Consider the following 25,751-nt stretch of genomic DNA (forward strand, 5'->3'; position numbering starts at 1 on the left):
CTTAAAATGTATATATCAGTCCAATAAATGGCATTGCATTTGTCTGTTTTATGCTTCTATTGAATGCAGAACACGTGCTGCTAAGAAACAAAAAGGACATGCATTTATTTTCAGGCATAGGACTTGGGAACCACTTGGGAAGAATATTCTTGATTGAGAACCAAAACATTCCATAATGCTTAACAAACCTGCAAATTGAAAAATCAACATCTGCCCTGTGTAGCAACATAGCGGGAGAAAGACCTATAGCCTGAAAAATTCAAAATATTCTGTAAATTATATTTCTGCGCATTTACAAAATTACTACTCTCTGAATCAAAAATCTCAAGCTGTTTTTATCTGAGAGCATATGTTGTGTCGATAGACAATACCTCAGCCCGTGGTTGTACGTGAAAAGCCCTGCTGCATAACAGAACGGACATTCCTTTGAACGTGGAGCTGCGTCTCAGGGAATGCTCCTGTAACAATATTTTAAAACAAATGATATGCATCATTAAATCACGGAGGACGACCAACTCGACTGTACAAAAACCCCACAGCTCCCGCCATCGCAACTCCGGTTCCTAACAGAATATCTGAGTTTTCACCTGGCAGCCAATGGAGGCGAGTGAAGCACAGTCCACATTCAAACAGATGAAGGCACTGCTCTAAAAGGAACGGGGAGAAACCTGTGATTATGTCGTTACCGTAATGCTGGCTGCTCGCTTAATGTCTGCATGGGATTTCTTTTCCTTATTTACATATCATAGGCTTGTCTTTATAAAGTTACATTCAATAATTTATTAGATTGATCTTTTCAAAATTCTGCTCAGCCTGGGTGTCATTAGGAAAACTTATTTCAACTTACTTAAAGGTTTGTGCCTGAGCAGGGCTTTTACCTGCCACACTGCTGATATTCTAAAAATACCTCCATGTCCATACTATTATCCATTCTTCACGTCCAATTGCTCTGTTATGGTAATAGTCAGAAGCACACCATGTAGTAATTACTTACAGCTGACTTAAGAAAAGAATATTCAACTCCCCCACTGTTCCACTAGAAGGTCTTTATGCACTATTAACTCATTCCTGTTTATTAATACTCTACTGGTAATTCTGGCTGCTGCTTTTTAGGTTTGTAATAGGAGGACTATTAAACAGCAATTATTGACCATATGGGTTGGTGAATATTTGTGTTTGCGGTTGGTTTTTTGCTGTTGTTGTTGTTTTTTATCCTTTTAGTTGATCTTAAGGAGCCACATCGCAATGTAGTGGTGCAACTTTACATCTGCCTGGGATTAACAGCTTTGGCAGCATTCCCCACCTAGAAAATGCAAATTCCGTATTTCAGAAATATCCTCTGAAGCTGTGAAAATACAGAACAATTTAAAAAACATGAAAACACTGTGCCAGACAAAGTGAAAATCTTTGTCTTTTTTTTTTTCCCCCAGTAGTATATGGTTTGATCTTTCTTGTCTATCTGTCTGTTTCTCCTTCTTTGGTATTTTTTTTTTTTTCTTCAGGCTTTAAGTCTCTTCCTAGAATTTAAGAAACTGTAAAGAGGAAATACAAATCAATGGAACTACTTCCAGAACAGTGTGAATTATTACAGTTTTATGAAATAGAAATCCACCTTCCTTAGTAAGCTTGCCTAGTGAAAAGGTTCTAGAGAGGCAAAATTACAGCAATTATCTCTCAAATAGGTGGGCTTTATAAATTGAGTCTTTCCCCTTTTCTCCACTGCCTTTTTTTGTGTGCAGGTCAATCTAACTGCAGTTCTCGCCTTTGCTAGCAGCAAGACTGTTGCTTGGGTAGGTTTGCAGAAATACCTCGGGTTTGGGGTTTTCTTCCAGTTTGCTGCAGATTTGGAAGAAGCCCACCACAGCTTTGGCACTGTCATTCTGGTGAGAGAACAAACCAGCTGAGAGATGGGAAAGAAGGGTAACTGTAAGGAGTGTGAGCTGGAAGGAAGGTATAAGGACTTCTGTGAGGAAGGAAGGTGGAGCAGCAGCGAGAAATTGTAAACAGGAGCATATGATGTGGTATAGGATTAAAAAAAAAAAAAAAAGTATGAATTCAGGGAAAAAAAGTGGGCAGAATGAAGAGGGCAGAATGCAAAACTGCCACATGCAACCCAGTAATTTCCTTTCTCTTTGCATTTCCTATGCAAAGGGTGATTACACACAAAGACAAAGAGTAGATAGCCAGGATCTCCAGTCAAAGATATGGAACATGTACTTACTGAGGTTTCCTGCTGCCTCCGGCAGTGTTTGAGTCCATGACCTGGTGAGGCTATCTTCAGTGACGTTGCATCACCGGGGCTGATTTGGTAGGTGAGTTGATTTTAGGTACAAAACTACTGTCCTACAAACAAGCGTTGTGCAAAATAACTACGTTCCCACTCCTAAACACTCTTTTTGATATTCTCTCTAGTGCTCTCGAAAAGAAGTCAAACTTTCCAAACAATTACTTATGTTGGCAACTGGCTCTGTTTTTTTCCCTATTTTTTTCATAATCCTTTAATGCTATTTTTACACTTTCCGAAATCTCCTACTTGTGTGTTTGACTTGGATTCTGATTATTAGCTGTCAGTGTGGTCTTAGGGCTGATGACCAGAAACAGCTCCTTTTAGACATAGTTGCAGGCACATTTGCTTCTGATGTTCATTGCAGCACTCAGAAATCTCTGTAATACTGCAATAACTGATGTAGAAGTAATTGTTTTAGAATTTGAAATTTGCTGATTTACTGTTAGCGAAACACTTTCTGTTGTTGCCCCATTATAAGTTTGTACCTGTCTTCTTTTTTTTTTCTTTTTTTTTTCTTTAAGGCTGAAATACTTTCTTGGACTGAGAAAACAATCTGGGAAAGATGGGTAGGTGTCCCTGAAATAGTTTCTAGCTTATTTCAAATATGAGCAAGTTACATTCTCACCATTTTTTTCTTGACCTGTTAAGTTACCGGGATCTTTAGTGCAATCACATGTACACCAGGCTTATGCAGACCTCAAAGCAGCGTAAGTCCATGCTCAAATTAATTGCATTTAAATATATATATATATGGCTGACTTCTGAGTTGTTAAAAGCAAAATAGGGGATTTATTCCATTTACACTTCTTATACCAAAATGCCAAACTGTCATTCATTCTAAAAATAAGCATCGTGTCATGCAGTCTTTTGTTCTATATTGCTGTCTGACTTTTCATTATAAAATTCCCATGTGGTGTATTACACCAGAAGCATTCCTTCTTCCAGCAGTTTCTTGCTCAGAAGGCGTGTGCTTTGTCATAAAAGCTGATGCACCTCCTCATGAGGGCTGGGTGCTATGGGGACCCTTTTTCCCCTGGTGGCAGAGCTAAGAAAAGAACTGAGCGGACTGTCCTCGGAGGAGAAGCTCAGAAATGATGTAGGGAGGGAGGTCCCTGCTAGTGTGCATCCTGTACTCAGTGTACAGCACTCACTGTGTATCTGCCGTGCAGTGCTAGGAGAGCACAGTGAGGAGTAATGTGTTGGCATCAATGTTATCACTTAAAATGCTAAAGAAACAGTTTTCCTTATGCACATGGCATCTCTGCCACGCTGTTGAGGGGTTTTTTTTCTTGTAGAGGGTGTTATTTAAAGTCACAGTTCAGGTGGACTGGTGCCTTTTCAGGTTTGAAATGAATAACTGAATCCTGAGCGATGGCCCTTGCTGCTCTGCAGCGCTGCGGTGAGTCCCCAGTGCAGCCATGTGTAGAGTAGCATTAAGCCAATGCTAGAGCCCTCCTCAGGCTGCACAGCTGCACTCAGTGCAGCCTAGCACTGAACCTAGGAGATCCATCAGAGGATGTGTGTTTGACGTCAGAGCCCCAAAAAGTGAGCTCACTTTGCACCAGTTAAGCGACTTGATTCTCTCATCCCTAAGTTAAACCTGCCCTGAAATAGTCGATTACATTCTAGTGAGAAAATGCTCAGAAATTATATTTTTACAAGACAAAATTACAGGTTAGAACTGACAATGCTGCTGATGTGTAGCTTAGTCAATCTGGTAAATTAGTAGAGCAAGATATTCTCTAAGTGGAGTGTAGAAGCAATCCCTGAATATGCTTAAAGAAAAATGTTGTGCGAGTGATTCAGCTGTTCTTGCTGTTGCAGGAAAGAGATTAGAGGTGCACCACTTCGTCAGTTCATCTCCTTAACTCACAATATATTATTTATTACAAGATTTGGTTCCTTAAGCCTGCCTTTTTTCCCCTTGTAAGATATCACTCACTATTTGATCTTGAGGGTTTATTTTTTATGATGATGATTATTATTATGTACAGGTATGTGGGGAGGGAAGGATATGGGGGCTACAGCAAAGCCTGAGCTTTTTAACATACATTGTTAAATAACATTGGTGTTTTCATCTTGGTTGGCACTTCTTACACCTCATGCTAATGGCGTAACTGTGGTCAATTCAAGTGCATCTGGGGTTCCCTGTCACCTTGCTTTCTGACTCCGTTGTAATTTGTTTCTCCTTTTCCTCGTACAACCAAGCACCAACTCTCATAATGAGATTATATCTGCATGATAGGTGATGCCTCACCTCTCCAACCCAGTGCTAGCCTGTGCTCAGGCCTCCTGCCTTGTGGCCCTGTGCTGCCCAACCTCTCACACACGTGTGCACATCTCTGTGGGTGTATGTGCATGTGGGCACATCACTGCAGTGCAGCTTTCTGCTGGAAGGCCCGTGCAGCCCTAGAGCCATATCTGAACATAGCTATGCAAACAATATATGGGAGATGAGTGTGAACAAAGCAGCTACAAGAGGAGAGGAGCCCCAGTGGCTGGGGCAGGGCAAGACAGCGTGAATGTTGATGGAGTTGCAGCTGCATGTGTCACGACAGCTACTGAGATCATGGCTGCACAGTGACTTTTCATGCAGTAGCATACTTCCAGGAATGTGGATAATATCAGACCTATTGGTTAACTGAAGAATTTCATTTTCTGCAGTTAAAGCTGTTGAGAAAGGAAGAGGCCTGTTAAGGTATTGATTTTCCCACCCCATGTTTAGCATCCAAATAACATTATACAGGAAAACAGTAACTCCTAGTGACACCCAGCAGAGGATAGGCACTGCTGAATCAGTCGGTCTTTAGCAGTATTTTCACGAGGACAGCTCTTTCTTTGCTCACTTACCACATGACACAGTGCTTTTTCTTGCTCCTCTCATGGCTCATGGGGACAGGAGTGAGCAGCATGGGGTCTGCTGAAGGAGGAGCAGAGGAGACAGTTGCTTCAGACTGGGACATATGGCGGTAGTACTGTGACGCTCTTGGAGGCTGTTAGCTAAACTGCTTAAGACACCTTGAATTCCTCTGACAGGATTTGAGTGATAACACATGTTTTGTTAAGCCAAAAAAAAAAAAAAAGTCTTAGCACAAATCAGCCCCTTAAGAATCAAAAAAAAAAAAAAAAAAAAAAAGGAGAGGTAGCCTTGTAAAGAAGTTGTAAAGGCTAAAATAAAAAAAAAAAATAGAGATTAGAGAAGAAGAAATTTGCTGTAGCTGGCAATCTGAGAGCAAAACTGTCATGACTTTGTTCAGTTCCCAAAAAGGTACTCTGAGTATGTACAATTATGCAATTAAAAGAATGGGACTGTCCTACCATCCGAGCTAGATATTAAAAGTTTCAAAAAATATTAAATGAAGACGTGGTAATAAGACCTATAACATGTAACCCCATTTATTTTTTCTCTCTGTGCCCTTCTCCCACCAGACTGCTGATAAGAAGGAACAGATGGTAGCACCATCCTGTCTCAGCACCAAACACTGTCTGGGAGATGTATGCAATGTAAAATGCATCCCTGTGTGGAGAAGCAGATAGTGCTCCTGCAAAGTGTAAGTGTCCACTCTGTTTCATTCTCTTGCGAAATACACAGACATACATATTGTCTCTTAACTGCATAATTCACCAAAACCCTTGTTAAATGTTGTTTTGAGGTCGTAGAGTTGTACCAACCTTCTGAATTGCTATGGACATTTGAGTTCTACAAATATTTGCCTCTCTGTCGTTCCTCTCTTTTGTCCTTCATTGCCCTAACGGAAACATTTTGGGTTCCTTTCTTGTACGTTTTGATAAATCTTTCATAATAGATTTTGGGTTTTGCAGCTTAACGATATTGAATTCAACCTAAGATTTATTGTCGGTTTCACTTGACCTGGGGTCAAAACTTAAAACATTTGATGGGATTTGTTGCAGTATCAGGGAGTGATGTGAAAGTTGCTATTTTTGCTTTCTGCTTAGTTGCTTCTAGAACCTATAGATTTTAAGAAATAAAATAATAAATAATGTTTTCTCTGTTGTTCAAAATAAGATCAGTTTACATCTCGAACATCGGTTTCTGGTCAACCTAATTTATACTAGTCTCGATTAAAAGACACAAAGGCACAGAGTTCCTAAACAAAAGAAACAACAACAGGCTCCCAGTGAAGGCATAGGCTGCCATCCTGGGAGTTTAAACCTCTCACTTGTCTGTTTGCTTCTCGTATTTACCTTTCGCAGTCTCTGCTGAACTGTTCAGACATCTTTTCAGCCCCTCTGCACTGTACATCCACATTTGGTTGCTGTTCTGGAGCCTATGTGGACCAAATATTAGCAGGGGAAGGGACTGTTGTTGGCTCAGGTCCTCTCTGCAAAATGCAGACTGGGTTGTTGGCTTCCTATTCCAAGCTCCTGTGGAACTAAGCAGAGTGTTTCACCTGCCCTCCCACTATAACTAACTTGAAGAGGCAGCTCAATCATACTGAGTGGAAGAGGTGCAGACTAGCACATGGTATTTGGCCCAAAACAGGCCAAAAAGGAAATTAAGTAAGGTGAAGAAAACAAGTTTCATCAGTTAAAGCAATAAAGCACAGTCCTGGAGCAAGTAAATAATGCTCAATTGACAGCCAGTCAATATTTGTACTGGATTAACTTTTCAAGGAATGTGGAGATTTCGGGGAGTTTTATGTAAACACTGTAAATAGGTTGGGACACCAAAGTAGGTTTACAAATACCGCGTGTCAGATTAGATTAGAATCACTTCCAGCAAGCAGGATTTTTTCCTACCACAAAAGAGACGTTTACATCTTGTGAAATGAACACAGATACAAATTTCTTCTCCATCAAATACATTCAAAAATGTGGCTGGGCAGCTCTCATGGCAACACTCCAAAGAACGCTTCAAAAAGACAACTGTCTGAGGCCAGATTCTCCCATCTACCATACATGCACTACTCCCAAGATTTGCCAGGTAGAACTGTAGTTGGAATGGCATCATGGCTGCCACTTACCAGGAATGCTGTATGAATCAAGAGAGACTGTATCTGGTGTTTTCTCTTCCTGTATGCTCGTGGGACCTTGAGGGACCCATTTACTAGACAAGATGTCAGCTGGAAGGAGTTCAGTTCTCCCATTTGTCTTACTGGCACTGGTTTATAGCCTTTTTTTCCCCCTTTTTTCCTGGTCAGAGTAGCTTTAAAGTTTGAAGTGAACCAGCGTCTCATGTCTCAGTGTTCTCCAAGCCTTGCTCATCTCTGTGGGGATACTGCTTTCACAGTAATGTAATAGGCAAAGCAATTAAGAAATATACTCTGCAGTTCTGGCATTTGCTCCTTAGCTGAAGATCCGTCAGCATGCTTACAGATTACCAAAACAAGAACAAAGTGTGCTAGTTGTAATGTTTGCAGCACTGGAACACTGGGGTCTGTCCACTGGATTACAAGTCTCACAGCCTTCCAGTGGCATGCTTAACACCCACTTCCAGCTGAGAGAAAAATGATTTACAAGTTCCAAAGCTGGAATCAAAGTGGACAACCATTTTGAGATGAAAGTGCAGTGATTTACTCCACATTGGCTTTCTTTTCCAAAGCCATTGCTCCCAGATTTCCCTTACTGGCTCTCTTATGACAAGGGCTGGAATCACAGGAAGGTTCCCAGCTCTGCAGAGAGGCTGTGGGTGGCTGAGTTCACCCTGCCCCTGCCCAGGCCTTGCACGTGAGACATGACAGAGCTCAATGCAGCCCAAGTTTGCCTGAGCAAATACAGTGTCCTGGGTTTGAAATATGCAAAACATTGCAGAAATGCACACAAGTAGCTCAGTACTGAGAGCCCCTCTTTCAGGAAGGTAGGTAGTTGTACTTTACTGTTATTCCTTTTATTTCTCACGCCCTTCTATTTTCATTTCCTTACAAAAGGTAATTAGGCCATAAACAGGAGTCTGACAACTAATTTTATCTCCAGCAAAATTAATATCTTTAGCAACAGATAATTTTAGCTGAGGAAAATTAAAAAATATATATTTTAATGACATTTTAAAAACACAAAATCCATTTTTTTTCTTTCTGAAGTAGTTCTCCTACCTTTCTATTTTGAAAGGTGTGAAGATGCTCATTGGTTTTTAGTGAGCAAATGTCCTGCTTCAGCACGCTTCCTAACCCAACAGCAGGCCTTGCTGGTCTCAGCCTACAATACAAAGTTGCTTTTCATTTCCTTTCTCTTGTTCTCTGGTTCCTTTCAGACAAGAAATGATCTGAGGGAAAAGACGTTGCTTTTCTTACCACTAAATTTTCACTGACATTAATAGGAGTCAGGTGGCCAAATCCCCGCACGCAGCTTTGAAAATTTAAGGCCTGACGTTTTCTTCTGGGCAGATTCTGATGTTGCTGGAGTTGTGAATCCTCTGAAAAGATATTAAATATGCAACCAGACTATGTCAGCAGTGCCTAGAGAGTTTATCTACAGAATTATCGTCTACCTTCTGAATCTATAACCCTAAAATATTGATTGGTTAAAAGGTAGTGGATAAAGATTAAGACAGCACAACAACAGATTACCCTAATCAAATAAAAAGAGTATTAACAGAGCTGAAGAAAGTCCTAGGGATGTTGATTTGAAATATAGATGTCTTAACCAAAGTGCTATGTCTCGTTTTTTGAATGTGTTTCTGAATGCATTTAAATAAATTACCAAATATAAAGAAAGCAGGGGGAAAAAGGAAAGAAAGAGAGAAAAAAAAAACCTCCATATTTCAGACAGTAAATTTCTGTTTATAATAAAATTGTTTTATTTATTTCAGTAAATAGTTGGAACTTTTAAGACATTTTCTCTGGATAGTGAAAAGCTGTAGACAGGGTTTTCAGCTCAGAGAACTCTGTAGGCACAGTGTGATTTTAAACCTGTGACTGCATGTGTACATCAACATGAGTACTTGTGTAGTAAAGGAATGTCTCTGTCCCGGATTGTTGAAGTTTCAGAGGCACAAAAAGAAAATGGGCTGGATAATTATTAGTTTTTATCAGTGGTGGGCAATACTAGTAAATTTCTCACTTCCATGTAAACAGTGGGCCACTGAACAATATCATTTCAAGTTCCTATCCTTCCCTACCAACGAATTTTGTTTTAAAAGAGAAGGTGTGGGAGATGTTTTTGAATTATAACTGATTTGTATGGCAGCCTTTTGTTTTTGTTTTAAATTGCACCTGATTTTTAAGTCACGGCGTAAATGAGGTTTTAAAAGTTTTTAACAGCAATGTAGATAGATTTGGAATTAAAATTGAGAACTGAAATGTTGTGTTGCTCCACTTTAAAAATAAGTTCCCTTCTCATTTGCAATTAAAATGTCTAGCATTTGCATAAAACGTGTGAAATTAGAGATAATTGAAATACAGTAGCTATAAATATGTCTACTCCATTTGAAAAATAAATAAAATGTCCACTAAAAGGGTGCGAAACCCATACCCCCTTCTTTTGTTTCTCACATTTGGATCTCTGGCATTTTTCACACTTTTATAGCTAATTTTTATTGCAAAACAATATGTTACATTTGTAGCAGTTGTGGGAATGCAGAATAGCCCCTGGCAGCTCTGTAAAAAACGGAACACTGGGAACAGGTTTAGGAGAATACAGCTTTCAATTTCATCCACAGCATTGATGTCGAGGAATCTTATTAAGTGTGATCTAAGAAAAAAAAAAAAAAAAAAAAAAGAAAAAAAAAGGAGATAAAAAGAAGAAAGCAAATGTTATTTAAGGTGCATCCGTTCTCTGCTGTTTCCTGTGTTTCCGTGTTGCAAGGATCTGTCACGATGCTGTGTCCCAGCCGGGAGGTGCTGGAGGGTCCCCTTCTGCCCAGGGCCAGGCCATCCCATCTCGTCCTCTGATCCCTGCTGGCCTGGCGCCTGATCTTCAGCTTCATTGGCAGCTCCTTGTTGTTTTGGCCGCGGACCAAAATGCTACTGCTGTGCAACCAAGTTGGCAAAAGAGCTGTATCTTTCGCAGATAATGGAGCTGGAAAGACAGACCTCTACCATATTGTCAAATTATACCCTATTAGCGCGTGCACTTGTGAATGGCGGCCGCTAGAGCTGAGCTACATCGTTATTTCTCTAACTCCAGCCTTGGAGCTTGGAGAAATATTGTTCAAATAACACCATATGCATCTTTTTCAGTGAAATTGCACTGTGGCGTCCTCTCGTTTTTGGTACTGCGTGGCATTTCTGTTGTTGGAGAACATCAATCGGCTTCAAAGGAGTTGCTCTGGTGTCAAAATGGGCAGCTATTAGCTACTCTGCATCCCATACCCAGGATGTAATTCACAAACTGGGAACACCTGGGTGAAGATCACTGTGATGATCCATCAGTGCTTCCCATCCTGGAGTTTTATTTTTTGCTACCTCATTCCCTGAGAACTTGCTAGCAGTAGGAAATACACCAAATCGAAAGGATTTCTGTGCGAATCCAACCCTAAGAGTAACGGAAATCCATCAGGTTGTTCATCAACCAAGCTCCCTTACTGGTATTCTGCTGCAGTAGGAGGATGGGAAATATGGTACCCGCCCTGGGGAATGGAATTGTTCCTCAGCACCTAATGTCCCATAGTGTATTTTTATAAATCTCTGTACTTCTTATCAGAGATACTGACGCCTAGCAGAGCCAGTAGGTGCCTCACTTCAAATTTCATGTTTCCTGATTTGGGGATCTGGAGTCATAGGGAGGAGGCAGATTTCCAGGGTACATTTGAGGAGCGCTGAAATATTATTGCATTAAAACTGAAAAGGGGATGTAAAGTGCTGTGTGGAGTGGTGTATAGTATGTATAGTACAGAGTGAGATTGATCCCAGAAAAGTCACAGTGAGGTTGCGTCTCATCCAGGCCTCGCCACTATGGAGTCATTCTTCAGAGACAGCCCGAGCGGCAGAGGAACCACAGCCTTACCTGCAAGGTGCCTTTTCATGCGTGCTTTTTTCTCTCCTTTTAAGTTGTCCTCAAGGAAAAATAAGAGCAAAAAGTCCCCGTGCTGCTCACTGCACATCTACAGCACTTCATAAATAATAGTAGCTGTTTTAAAAGCAGGGGACAGGCAGAGGGTTATAATGGATGAAAGCTAGTTAGAGAGTTAGACAGAGAAATGCTTAAAAGAGAAGCAACAAAGATAATCCAGCATTTATTTCCGGGGTATTCACTGGGTTCTCCTTTTCTGTCTTTACGATCTGTGATGGGCTGTGCAGGAACCTGGCCAGCAGAGCTGCAGACCCCAGGTGTCCCCTCAGCTGTGCCCACCCCTTCTGAGTCTCGCTGCGGCTCCTTGTGCCCTGTGCAGGGTGGCACTGAGCGGCCACTTGCAGAGCCTCCTCCTGGCACAGGCTCTGCGCTTGCTGAGTGAGTGACATGTGCAAAATTGATCATTTCAAGAGCCTTTTGTACGACACAAAACTTCAAGCAGAGAACCCAAGGCATTTCCTTTCATCAACCTGGTTCTAATTTGATCAAAGCTCTAAAAAATTCAACCCGCCTTATTTCCTGTCCAGTTCTTTTACACTTTACAGCACATTATATATCAATCTCATATCCTTGAATTTTAAGAAGCAACCGGTTATATAATTGGATCAACAGTTGCCAATCACTCCAGCACAGCACTGCATTATTACTAAGCAGACTATAATTTTGAAGCTCTTTTTTATTATGCGTATGACTATATTATCACTGTATACATATTAGGACAGCTGAATGAGCCCCTTAAGGAAAATAAGGGTTCAAATAACATTGACAGGGCTGATAGACTAGCGGAGCTGAGGATTCACCCCTGTTATAACCGTATTGCCTTATGGCACATTTTCAGGAGAAAGAATAAGAACGGTAGCTGTGTGCTTCCTTATTAACCCTACCAGCAAATCAGAATGCCACAACGGTGGCGGAGCTGGCCATCATTGTATGCTTAGGCAAATTAAAACTCAGACCTTCTTTCTGGTCGCAAATTTAATGGTTCGCATAAGAATTCTGCATTATCTGGGACTTGAAATCCTGTTCCTTTTCTCTCCAAACTCCCTCCCTATAGACACACATGCTCACAAAAGTTGAAAACAAAGCCATTCTGGCTTCTGCTTGTGCAGTGTACCGTCCTGCTTCATTGTGCACTTGCTGTTTGCATCTGATGAAAGCCAGCACTGTGTCATTTCAGTAGTTCATACAATTACATGGGATTGCTAAATATGTTCAGTCAATAATATTTTTCCTCCCCTAAGCTTGAGATGTTAGCGTTCTTTGAAAAGACCTTGAATCTTGTCTCAGTAGTATCTCCATAAATAAAACTGAGTGACAGCCTTTTAGAAAACTCCATGTTTTATACCATTAATTCACAGATAAGCATTGTTAGTCAAATAAGCATTTAATTCCCAATAGCCTGAATATTTCAATACCTTGTAGCAAACAAATAAATCGAATGTACACAATGGCATACAAATTATGGAAAATATTCCTTAGGGTTGACATATGAACTCATAACCTCTTAGGTAAAGGTGAATGACTATTAATGCAAATTTCATTATTGTAAAAATATCTCTTCCTATTTTTTTTTTCTTTTCATAAGCAATTCATTTGTATGCATTAGCTTGAATGAATTAATCCTGCAAGTCATAACTTTGGCAATAATAATATTACGAAGAGAACAATTCGATTTATTCTATTTTTTGCCTAAAATCAGGCATTTAACACTACATACCCATTTCTGTTTTTTTTTAATCTTTAATGTTTTTCTCTGTGCTTCTGTCACACATTTATATGTGTTTTTATGCACATATACTTCAGAGACGTAAGTATGTTCACAATACAGACATTAAAATATTAATTTGTTTCAAATCTGTGTAAGCAGAGACAGGCACATACATGTGTGCAAACAGGACATGTCTCCTCAGCAATCTGATCCTGTGCCCTGCAGGACTTTACCAGGAAAAACTCGAGAGCAAAATGCAGCAAAATACAACTCATTAAAACAATGAGTTAAAATTAAAATTGCCTGTTAACTTTCAAAGTGATACAATTTAGAAATCTGTGGGTTTTTTTTTTTCAGATTTTTTTTTTTTTTTTTTTTTTTTTTTGTGTGTGTGTTTTGTTTTGTTTTTTTTTTTTGGGTGGGCAGTATGCCTTAATTTATTTAAATCTCAATCTGGAATAAGAGCATGCCCCCCCCTACTAGTGAGCGTGGTACGCAAGCTGATAAAACAATGTGAGTTGACTTATCATTTTTTAAGCTTATTGTACAGTACTGTATTTTTTCTTCAGCAGTTCTGCCTGTGTTTTTAAGTAATGTGATAAAATTTCACCATCTTCCTGTGTAAAAATGATGATTGCATGAGGAGCGTGGTCATTTTCATCTGCTTGTTGCATTCTCTCTTAAAAAAACAACACGCAAAACAAGCCCATGAGCAATTGAATAGCAAGTGCATATATAACCATGTGTGTGCAAGCAGAACAAAATATATGCCTTGTGCTGTATATTTAGCAATTGTGTAATCCACAGAAACGTGCCCTGTGTCTTCTTCCTCTCCACACTGCCTATCGCCAGGCTAATAGAATTGAAATTCCCACTTTCAGCCTTAATATGGTTCAGCACGGATACTTATTTCTCTGATAGTTTCTCATGCATCTTCACAGTGAAGTTGCAAGAAATCACTATAGCACAGTGTGTAAAGCAGATGTTATCCCATTAATTAGCTCTGGACCTGAGCAGGCTCAAGACTTTCCCATTTTCAGACCGATAGGAATTGGTCCCAGTGAGCGTGCTCCATATCCACATTTAGTATCATCTCATAAACAGTGCTGGAAACACAGCAGGCCCTTGATGAAGATACACTAGCTTATTTCTAATTTAAAGTTATGTTGCTTAACCTTAATGTAATTGGTCACTGGTGACCAACTGTTTGTATAGTGAGTTGATGACCAAAGAGATGTAATAAATTGTAAAACGTACAGTTTAAATAGAAGGAATGATGATTCTGTTAAAAGCCTTGCATGTAATAATGGTAAAATAATTGCACCTCGAACAGAAGAGTCTTGGATCTGATAAAGCTAACAAAGTCTTTTAGATGAAGGTGTTTTCAAATGGCTTTAAAGCACGCACATAAAATGCTTCCTTTTCTTAGTGCAGTGTCTTACATTGGTTGAATAGTCAGCTTTCAAAGCTCAGCCTAATATTGATTAAAAATAAATTGGTAAAGCAAGATATTTTCTTTTTGAGGGGCTGTTTGGATTAAAGTAATTAACCAATTTCTGTGGCTAACAAGAAACAAAAGAAATTTGCACAAATAATTATATTCTGTACGTCAATTCAAAGCCACTGCTAGACATGCTTTAGAAAAGGGTTGATTAGCTGGTAGAATAACCAGGATAATAATCAACTAGAAAGAAGTAATTGACACAACTTTAACGTTTAATAATGAATAGCATGCCAGGGGCAAAATAAAGAAAATTTGCCTTCTGAGAACCGGTCCATACCCAAGGTTTCTTGGGCCAAATACAGCGGGTTCCTTGAGACTCCTGAGCTGTGGCTGTGGTCCTGTAGAAAGTAACAGGTGCACTTAGATTTAAAGCCCACAATTGCGCGCATTAAATCTAGTAGTTTCTATACACTGCAATTTAAATTCAAGCCTTTTCCCTGCTGAAGTCTTAAAGATTGATTTTAGAAATGCAGAAATGTAATGAACACCTACTCTTCTACGTCTGTTTTTCGTTTTCCAAACCACACCGTATTAACAGACTGTTCATTAAATCAAGAAGAGTGAGGAATAAGTGTATGAATTGCCCGTCTCCGAAGCGATAATTTTTCTCTCTAAATATTTGCATTTAAAATTTGGGCTACCTCCAAATGTCCTAACTTCACAATATAGAAAACGAGTTTATTTTTCTTAATTCTCATATTTCATTTCTTACAAGGAACCTTCCAATAATTTAAACTATTTACAATGCCTCAAAGATCATTATTTCCCCATGAATCCTCAGAGAAATATTGGAGCCACTCTCTTTACTGCTGACATTAGATTTACCTTTGAAGACTGGTTTACAAAATGGAGACATTAGGATGTGAAAGTCATTATTTTTTTACACTGCTCGGAATGCTAAGTTTTTGTGTTTGCTGTATTAGAGTAAGCATTGCTATAGCTACTCAGTTTGTTATGGAAACTTGAAAAGCAGATGCATTAAGGTATTTTGTTTTTAAAAACACACTGTTCTTTATAAGAAAAAATATAAATACTGTCTGGGGGCTTGTCACCAACGTATATTTAAAAACAGCTCTCCCTCTCCCAAACCAATGAATAAAAATGCATTTTGATATTCTAAGTGTTAGAAGAGAATTGCTCAACCAATAGGAAATCAGGTGGGGTAACACATCCTGATTCTTGTAATTGAGGCTATAAAGAAAGATGAGAGCGATGTGCACTGTTTGTGTCACACTAGTTGTGATCTGTGAAAATAACTTCAGAACAGCCTTTCTTAATATTAAAATGACACTGTTGCTGTTCGACTAAAAATCAATACAGCTCACAATTTTAATAAGGAACATGAATCTGAAAAAGTGTTTAGTATCAGGCAATATAAACACACCCTAATGAGATACTATAAAATCCATCGCATTAAAGGCTGGTTCCTACAAGGTATATTAGCTAAAAATGTTCAATATATTAGGTCATTGTACAACACTACACATAATAAAGCAGGTCTGTCAAGGCAAGATGCATGTTTTGCCCCTTAAAACTGTAATGTTGTGCACATTTTGTAAGGTTCTTTGAATACATGAATAAGATAAGTTATTCCCATTTCTTTCTTAAGCAATCTCAGAAATGGCTGTGACCTGAAATTGGAAATCTTGTAAACACCCATCCGAAGAAAATGTGTGCAGTTCTGTCTTAAAGAGATGGTACATGTTTAATTATCCCAACTTCTTCTAGGAGAATACTATTAACATACACATTAGCATCGTCCCATTGGTTCCTCCTGCTGCTCCACCTTAGGGGCAGCAATAGGAGCTAATCTTATTGCTCCCATGCGCATAATAATGAAATTTTGTCTTGTCTCTGAGGCGGTGTTCTTTGGTCTAAAGTACACCAGGAAACACTTCTTTTTTTAGAAAATTCCTGACCGACTCATCTAAAAAGATTTTTAAAATTAAAATTCTTCCTATGTGAATACCAGAGCCTGCAGAATACATTGCGTCGACTTGAGAATCAAAATTAAGCAATTGTGCAAATAAATTGCTCTGTATTCACGTCTGGAATGCAGTACACTGTAGCTATGGGTGTATTCAGCTCTTTGAAAAATGGGAAGCAGTGGATTTTATGGTGTGTTTTTTTTTTTTCCTCGCAGTGTCCATATAAGCTATTCTTAAAGAATAACATAAGAGCAAACAAAAAGATATGGTTTTAATATAAAATACCTCTGCCTTTTTCTTGCAGTCTTCTACAGACTATAATGGGGAAAGGGGAAAAAAAAAGAAAAAAAACAGGCAAAAAATATATGTGGATTCAAGGCTACTGAATTAAGGGAGGTTGTACCAACATTTCCCCCACTGTACATTATTTGTATTCAAGGTTTTTGAAATGACATTGTAATCTGATGATGCACCAGCCTATTATATTGTCTAGCAGGACAAATATCCTTGCGTTTTCTCTGTAGAACTAACACAATTTTTCCATGTCAGAGGTGCATAATATCCTGGCGGTCATAAGGAATGATGCTATTAATCCTCTTGGGCAATCTCCAGGTCTGATTATTAGGGAAATAAATTTGCATGCTGCATATGAGCTAGGTGAATCACTGAGAGCACAAATTATATTTCCTGACAGCAAGTTAGAGAATGGAGCCACATCGCTTTTTTATCTTTTTTTTTTTTTTTTTTTTTTTTTTACCTCTGAAAGCTATAGAATTTCAATTCATTACATGAGATTGGTTAGAATTCAAGTCTCTTTTTAAGTTGATATTAAGTTGAGTCTGTTATCTCTGTGAAGGCTAGTAGGTTCCCCTGAGTATCCACCTAATCACTACTTAAAAAAATCGAAACGTATAGTTAGTGTCATGATTTAGGTACCAGAGCTACTTTATTTATCAGTGTGGAGTGAGATAATTTCAATTTGAGGCTCTGTAGCCCTCATGAATTTAACTGTCTTGAAAGCTTTTTTTCCTCTCTCTCTCTCTCTCTCTTTCTCTCTGCCTCTTTCTCCCCCCCTTTCAGTGTGCACATTGTAATAATGGTTATTCTGGGCACCTGTTTCCCTGTTCTGCATGCATTTCTCAGACTGCTTTATTTATCATATTAATCATGTATTTCATTGTACGTGTTGAAGATTTTGGGGTGAAACGCTGTTTGGATTTCAGTTAAGAAATTTGGCTTATTCTCTGTGCTAGCCATAGCACCAGGCATTTCTGCTGTTCGTATCGGTGATGAATGTATTTTTATTATTTTTACCATTTGGCATCTGAGCAACCTTTTTGCATTATTAAATCTGAACAGGGAGAATGATTGCAAGTGAGGGGAGAATAAATGGCTCTACGTCCTGGTGTATTAATTAAGCAGACATTTATTACAATCAGAGTTTTATAGATGTTGTAAAAAGGTGGTGTTTTTTTTTTTTTCTTCTGATATACATCCATGTATGGTAACTTTTCTGAGCGGGGTTGGAAATGTCCAGGTTTCATAGATTTCTCCCTGATGACTGCTGCTGCACTGGGGCTGCATGTGCCAATCCCAGCTGGGCAGGGAGCTGGGTCTGTAGTGGAGCTGGATGAAGAGTGCCTCCCGTAGAGGTGCGGGATCTGCAACACATGTGGGTTGGGCACAGCCTGCAGTGGGGGTCTGACGTGTCTCTCACCGCTCACTGGGGCTGAAGGCATAGAAAACCTCAGCACCGATCTGAACTGTAGGCGTGACTGAAACAAGAGACAGGTAATGTATCTGATAAACCCAAACCCGAAGCGTTCTTAATCATTTACTTATTCATGAGCTACAAGAAACAACGCTAAAAGGAAAGGGATATATCTCTGACTCACGACTTCGCTTGTTGCCAAATATATGGTGAAGGAAGCACTTTTAATCATCTTAAATGAAATCTATTTGAGATTTGCCTATTCTCTCATCCGCTGGGTTTCATTTTGTTTCCTGAGTGTGGTTGGTGCCATTTCTTTCCAGAACAAAGGTCTTTTTGTTTATTTTCTTTTTGTTTGCTTTATTAATTTCTTCTCAGCGCATGGGTTGTGCTTATTTCCAGACAGGAAGTGTTTCCCACATTTAGGAAAAGGAAATAGTCTTTGGAGAAAATTCAAAGAAAGTCCGCTGGGGAGTGACTTGCCTGTTCAGAGTGTTATTTCCTATTCCTGAATAGAAACATCAGACTTATTTTTGGCATCACATAGCAGTGCTGCTATAAACACTAACCTCTTTAATTCCCATCTCGCAGTGGACATTTATATGCTGAACAGAGGTTGTTTGTTGCCCTCCTAAAGTGGGAGTGGGCGATAAAAAAGGAAAGTTTTAACAGAACAGTGCAATGGCCTCTGTCCTGTTGTCTGTGACCTAGCCAGGAGCACACTGATACCCCTGAGCCACAGATATGAAAATGAGGAGCCATTTCAATGTGATTTTAAGATCTAACTTCTTGGCAATGGCCAGCTCTTGTCACAGGGAGATGCAAAAGAGGCTGGCAGGAAAATGATAGGTACTTTAATGGACACTTCCTTGGGGTGAGGGAGAGGTAGCAGGCCAGAGCGTAAGGCCATTTCAGCCTTTATAAATTGCAACCAATACCTAAGATCAGCTGGTGTTATCACAGGGAGAATGGAGTGTAACCATGTCTAGCCTGGCTGCCTCTCTGCAGCAGTAAATCCAAACGTCTGGGTAACAACTGGCGGAAAGGGCAGGGCACTTAGAGTTGTAAATGAGCCAAAGGATGGCAGCTAGTAAAGCTTTTATTTCAAACTTGATCTTCTACTGCCCCTCATCATCACATGGTGAAAATACTCTCCTGAAAATAGGAGAACTTAGTTTTGAACTTGAACGGACGGACAAAAAATACAATCGAAAAGATTAAAATGGGTAGTTTCTCTGAAGAAAAAAAAAAAAAAGAAAAAAAGTGGATCTCATCAGTTGCTCCTTTGGATTTCTCCTTGTCTCTTAATTTCTATAGCCTGTAGGAATACAGACTGCATCTTAAACCTTGTGCCTAGCAAATCTCTGCAAGCACACAAGGGAAACCTGCTTACATCAGTTCTGCCTGTGCTGCCACACAGCCCTATGTGCCAGCACACCAGGACTCAGCAGACCAATTTCTGCTGATGCCATGTCTGGAATGCCAAAATTTTTTTCCAACCTTTATTATGGAGAATTTTTCCTGAATGTTCTAAAGCTTGATATGAAGGTGTGTGACAAAAAGCATGGATGGTGCATCTCAGGGAGACTGCTGCTCAGCTCTTCGGAACACAGCCTTTAGAACTCCATCTAGAAGGTGGTTTCTTTGGTTGAGAAAAATTGCAATATCTGAACTTTTGTTTATTCTTCTAAAGTTTCAATTGTCAAACTGCAGTTCATAAAACTGTGGTTGTAGTAGGGTGAAAAAAAAGATAAAGTTGTCTGAAAACAAGGAATAATAAGGCATAGTTTCTACTCTGTCTTTGTGGTTAGCTTGAGCAGGTGAGGCTCAAGCATTGGCCATCCCATCAAGGGATGCCCAGGGAAGTCGTAGAGTCCCATTCCTGGAGGTGTTAAGAACTATGGAGATGCGACTCTGAGGGCTGTGGTTAGTGGCATGGTGGGGGTGGGGGTGGGCTGTTGGACTAGATGATCCTAGAAGTCTTTTCCAACCTTAATATTTTAATGGTTCTGTTATTCTAAGGTTGTGTGTGGTGAGAACAGCCAGTTCTCCTGGCTGCCAGTTGTGGGATGTGAGCTGGGACAGCTGATGCACGCTGCTCAGCACTGCAGCAACAGAACTTGTGGGTGTGCGCAGAAAAGGGAAGAGGGGTGAAAGATTTTTTAACAAGTCCCAAACCATCTCCAAGCAAATGACCCAAATCCTCAACCTGGAATATAATCCTGGGGTTAGATGTGACAGAGGCATGCTGCGTCCGCATCACTGCCCTCAGCCCTGTGTGGCTGAGGGCTTTGGCTTATGTTCTGGGCGACCACTGAGTGCCATCAGCTTCTGTTCAGTGACCTGTCAGAGCAAAGAAGGAATTTTGCATGGCCTGAAAAACTGACAGAACAATTCACCTTTCAGGGAAATGTAATATTTTCTGATAAGGAGCTTATGTTACTTTTCCTAGCAAATAGCCTGAAAGCATATCTGTCTGTGGCATTTCTGGATGTGATAAGTTGAAGGAAACATCCTTGACCATGACTTAACAAAACAGGCCATTTGTTTCATGGGGTAGCTGTTTTGAGAAATGTAAATAAATGGCAACTTAAGGATGATATAACTATAAATAAACAATCACAGAGACAGCCCAGAGTTGCATTGTTTCAGAAAACACAAGGCACTGTTTGTGGAGCTGTAAGCAGAGGAGTACCTATATTATTGTTCTTGGAATCAAATCAGAAAGACAGAAAGCTGAAGGTTTGGTAAAAGTTAGTCTGAATTTTAGAATGTCTTTGGGTTGTTGCTGGGGGGCTACCGGTGCTGTTGCCCCCAGCAGCACATCCCTCTTTGAGGGAGGTGGATGAGTTAAGTGGTGTTATTGGCAGTAGGTTACCGTCTGGTTGAAAATGACCGTGGTCTTATTAACAACCTGGGTCATTATTAGAGCAATATTTCTGCAATCTTACCTTTATTGTATGTGATTCTCTCAAGCAAACACGCCCGCCTCATCTAAAACCATGTAATGAACTGCATCACACACCCTTCCACTTGAAAATGCCTTTCCCCCCACTGTTTTACTGGTATTCCTAAACTATTACACCGCATTTAAAAATGAATTGTGTGCGATGACATTAGAGAAGGGGTTAGGCTTTCTGAGCTGCTACCAGTGACATATGACTGTGGTGACAGTCAGTCAGCAGTATTCAAACTGAATTAATCTGAAAAAGCAGCAGACTTCAATGCGGAGTTTAGGAGGAGGCTGAGCAGTTACATATTTACAAAAGGGATGTCACTGAACCATCTTTCTACCCAGGGACAGCCTATGGCTACTTAATACTTTTAAACCAGTAGTGGAAGGATTAAATACACCTGAAGTCAGGTCTTTGAGGCCATTTCTCTCTTGTGCTTTCTTTTCCTTACTTGAGCTGCACCTCAGCAGATATTTTTTTTTGAAGGGTTGTGAGAAAGGGTGGAAATTCTGATACCTTTTATTAGAATTGTACAGAAGTAGGAGAATCCTCACAGAGTCGCGGACTCCTTTCTCTGTTGCCTTTGAAAAGTTAACACGTGTGAGGCTATGCAAGAAGCAGACACTGCAGCGGAGGAGGAGGGATGTGGCAATAAAGGTGAGAGCGATACCTTAATTTAACAAATATGCAGTGCTAATTATGTAAACAAGTGAGAACTCTAAAATCTTCTCATGGTGTGTGTCACACGATTGAACTATTTTATGGCCTAATTCGAGATTTTTCAGAGATGATGTTATTTTATATTGGCTAGTTGACAAGCACAGGCCAGGGCTGTCTATCAAACAAAACTGTTGTGCCAGCTTGTATCTTGGCGATGAGCACAAAAAAAAGACCAGTCAGATTCTTGTTTACATATTAATCGTTGAATCAGATTTCTTTCTGTGCTGTAGGTATTTCCTTAACCAGGTTGTTTTAAAGGGGGAAAAATGTGCATGTACTTGTGTGAGCTGTATTTTAAACAGAAAGAACTTTAGAGGAAGTTTAAGATTGGATTTTACAAATGAACCCAGGAGATCCAGCTCCCATTCAGCTTTTCTATCATTGTTAAACATTTTTCTCCTTTTTTGCTCACAGAGGCTGGGGCTTGTGCATTTTGAAAAGTGTCAGGAAAAGGGCCAGGTAGAGATTTACATGTTGGTCAGATTTGGTGGCACAGTTGAATGCACTGCTTCCACCTCTAGGCAGGACAGTCAACAATTGGTATCAATTTGCTCAGACACTTAGTTTACGGTCTCTCCTCAAGAATTCTCACTGTCCCTCTCCTCCCCTGCCACCACATCAGACAGCACTGTTCTCAAAACCAAAACTTGAAATGTTGGCCTCAGTGAAGGCAGCGAAATGCCAGCTTTGGGATGAGCAAAGGACTGTCCTTCATGATGTGCCTGGTGGGATAGGACAGTCAGTCTGGGTAGCCCCAAATCCTACCTCTGGGAATGCTCAGGACCAAATTGCTCAAGGGGAGATGGAGATGTTCTGTACTGCCCAAAGAGGATGTCTCTCTGTAGCCTCCAGTAGCCCGTGGTTCATTTCTGTCACAAATAATTAGGGTTTTCATCCTTTCTAAGATATTTATCTTAATCCTAGCTAGGATGTTCTCATTATTCTCATAAGCATCTAAATTAAACTATTTTATATCATATTAAGTCCTTAGCCAGAAGGGTATCATGTGGCAATCAGTTCCATAGGCTAATTATGAACTGAATAAAATAGGATTTTCTTTGTTGGTTTTTAAATATGTTGTTTTTCCATGTTGTTGCATCAGGATGAGAGGAAACCACGAACAAGCTGTTGATCTTCTCTGTAAGTTTCATTAGCTTTCTCATGTCTCCTCCTTTATTTCTCTTCAGTAAAGTAGTCAGCCTGTCTTCACAGACTTTCAGCCACTAATCATTTTTGTTGCCCCTTTCTATTTCAGCTTTATGGGTTTTTTAGATGAGTTGAATGTAGCTTAGTACAGCATTTCAGACAGGATACAATATCCAGTTATTCAGTGACGTAGCATTTGAGCATTAATTTCCGTCTCATTCTTTATGCAGTCCAACAGCCTATTTACTTTTTCTGACCACTGCTTCCAGTTGTTTTGCTTTTTCATTGAGCTGTCCAAAATGGCACGTTTTCTCCTCCTTCTCTTTCTCCCGAGTGGCTAGTTAATTTACAACCAAGCGTTGTGCATGAGTATTGAAAATTATTCATTCAAATGTGCATTACCTTGCATTTATGAACAGTGAATTTCATCTGTCTTCATGCTGCGCATCTGTCTAGTTTTTCTAATCTTTTGTAATCATAAGTAACCTAAATATTTTTGCGCCCTGTGCAAATTTTGTCTCCTTCCCCTCTCTTTTGCAGAATGCTAATGAATTTATTAAATAACACCAGTCCTAATACTGACTACTGAAGCACTTCATGGTGAGCCTTTAAGCAAGCTAGCAATCAACAATTTATTTCTACCCTTTTGTTTCTGTCTTTGGCTGTCTTTGTTTAACACGCAGATTTATTTTCAAAGCATTGCTATTTCCAAGTGTTCTGCTGAAAGCCCTCCCACAGAGTGCAGGGACAAATGCATGACTCTGACCCTACATGTCCAGTGACATCTAACACTGATGCTCTAAATACAGCGTTTGCAGGGCTGCTAAGGATACAAGCGGGTCAACTCCACTGCAGAGCAGTAGACTTGAATAGTCTCTGGAAATAGAGATGCAGGTTCTGGCAGATTTGACTCAGCCTATTCCATATCCAAAAAGAAAAGGGAGAGGTGAGAGAGATTGATTTATGCAGCTTGCTGAAAAGAGACTTCTTTTTCTTTTTTTAAACCATGGCTGTAAAAACAAAACTGCTGCCCAGCCAGGGTAAGCAGCTATATGCCACAGGTCCCCTTGCAGTAAGACTGATGGTCTGCACTGAGTTCAAGGAGCAAAACAAATAACCGTGCTCCCAGCACCATGATTTGAATTTGCTTTCAGCCAGTTAGTTGGTCACCACCTTTCAAGGGACCGTTGACATGCCTGTGGTGCTCCCTGGAGCAAATTGCAACATCTTTGGTGCTGAAACATGCATTGTGTAGTGATTATTATTATCCTCATAACCTCTGTTTCATATTTGAATGTTGCTGGAACATGGGAAACAATGGTCTTCCTTTGCTTTGTTTTTCTTGCTTGGCTTTAATGGCTGGGGTTTGATTTTGTCGACAGACAGCACTTCTTGTAACTTCTGTGGACTTTAGTTTCTTCCAGAAATTGAAATTAATTCTCTCGTAGCTCTTTGTCAGACAGAGATGTGTTCACTTTCTGAATGGAAAACTGAGACATGGAGGTAGCTCCCATGGAAGGCTGGAAACCCTCCTGTTTATGTCCTGGAGGTGACCCACTCATCACAGCATTGGGGAAAAGATTCATGTACCTGGTGCGACAGGAGGGGCAGAGCAGGACAAGGACGTGGCAGCTTGCATTATTGCCCTGCTGCTGGCAAGGCAAGTCCCTTGCCACCAGCCCCTCTCTGCGCTCAGTTCCCCGCAGGGCTCCATTTCCTGCCCTCACTCCTTCCTGTGCTTGAGTGGTGGCTCCTACCTTAAAGCTGCTATTTTCAAATTTTAATAATGTTTTGCAACTCATTTCCTGTTTCTTAGCTGACAGCCTTTCTAAAAGTAGTCTTTGGCAGGTACTAATTTGGGTGATGACCACTTGATCTACATTTTTGGTAGGTAATTACTGAGTCAGAAGTGAGCAAATTTGATATCCCCTGACAGTCAGTAAGGCGGGCATATTTACTACCCACTCATTAAAGATTCACTGGTGGTGAAATGCCCTGAAGTTTGCACTCCTCTCACACATGAGAAAAATTTGTCTGTTAAGTTCCAGAAGTTACCACTTATGTTTATTTTGTCGGATTTACAGAATCCAAGATATGCTGGCACTTTGAAAAACAACTTTTTTTAAGGCCCAATACCTTGGTGTAGCGAAACTGCCACTAGATCAAAACTGCAATTGCTTCTGAGGCTGGATAGCATCCTGCGTCCCATGACAAATCTGTTCCACAGACGTGTTGTTTTACAGTGATAACTGAATCTCAAAAATTTGGAGGTCTGATTTGCACAAATGCTGATAAGTTCACAAACCAATGCTGAGCTCCTACAGCCACCAGAGCCAGGTTCATTGGTATGCTCTGGCAGCTTTGCTTCACTCTAGTGATACAAAGCAGCTGTAAATCCGGTTGTGCTGGCCAGTTGAGCGGGCTTTATGCTGTCTAACGTTGCCAGAATAGCCAGAGTGTACCAGTGAGTCCTGCCCTCTGTACTGCTTGTGCAGTGAAATTGGGCTGGGTATCTCCTGAGAAAAGGGAGGCTGTTCTGAGATTATCAGCACAGCTTGCTTCCTTGCATTACTTTGGCACTAGTGTCTGCTTCCTGTAAGACCCTGTGCAAAAGCGAGCAAAAAGAAAACATAATGTGGGAAGAAATAGCCAGACTTCTTTTCAAATGTCAAAGAAATTCAGATTTATTTTGAGTTTTAGAAGAAATGTGGGAAAGGAATATTTGCCAGATTCTTGCCCTCCCCATCTGGCTTCTATGAACTACCTTTATATTCCCTCTTTCCCAGTAAGTTTTCCCAAATTGTGGAGATCAAGTCGCTACTG

The 25,751-nt window shown here is 40.1% G+C and overlaps 1 long non-coding RNA gene across 15 annotated transcripts in view; it reads left to right on the plus strand.

Annotated features, from left to right (window-relative positions):
• LOC128078361 (uncharacterized) overlaps nt 1-25,751 on the plus strand; it is a 456,397-nt gene that overhangs the window by 327,019 nt on the left and 103,627 nt on the right. For 13 of the 15 annotated variants that reach the window (XR_008205608.1, XR_008205603.1, XR_008205623.1 and 10 more), the window contains one exon: nt 5,717-5,838. The exons of the other annotated variants lie outside the window; for them this stretch is intronic. This is a non-coding gene — a long non-coding RNA (uncharacterized LOC128078361). The remainder of the gene's footprint in view (nt 1-5,716; nt 5,839-25,751) is intronic. 15 annotated transcript variants of the gene reach the window in all.

The sequence above is a fragment of the Tympanuchus pallidicinctus genome, unplaced genomic scaffold, assembly GCF_026119805.1.
Source record: "Tympanuchus pallidicinctus isolate F22 unplaced genomic scaffold, pur_lepc_1.0 scaffold1, whole genome shotgun sequence".
Lineage (NCBI taxonomy): Eukaryota > Metazoa > Chordata > Aves > Galliformes > Phasianidae > Tympanuchus > Tympanuchus pallidicinctus.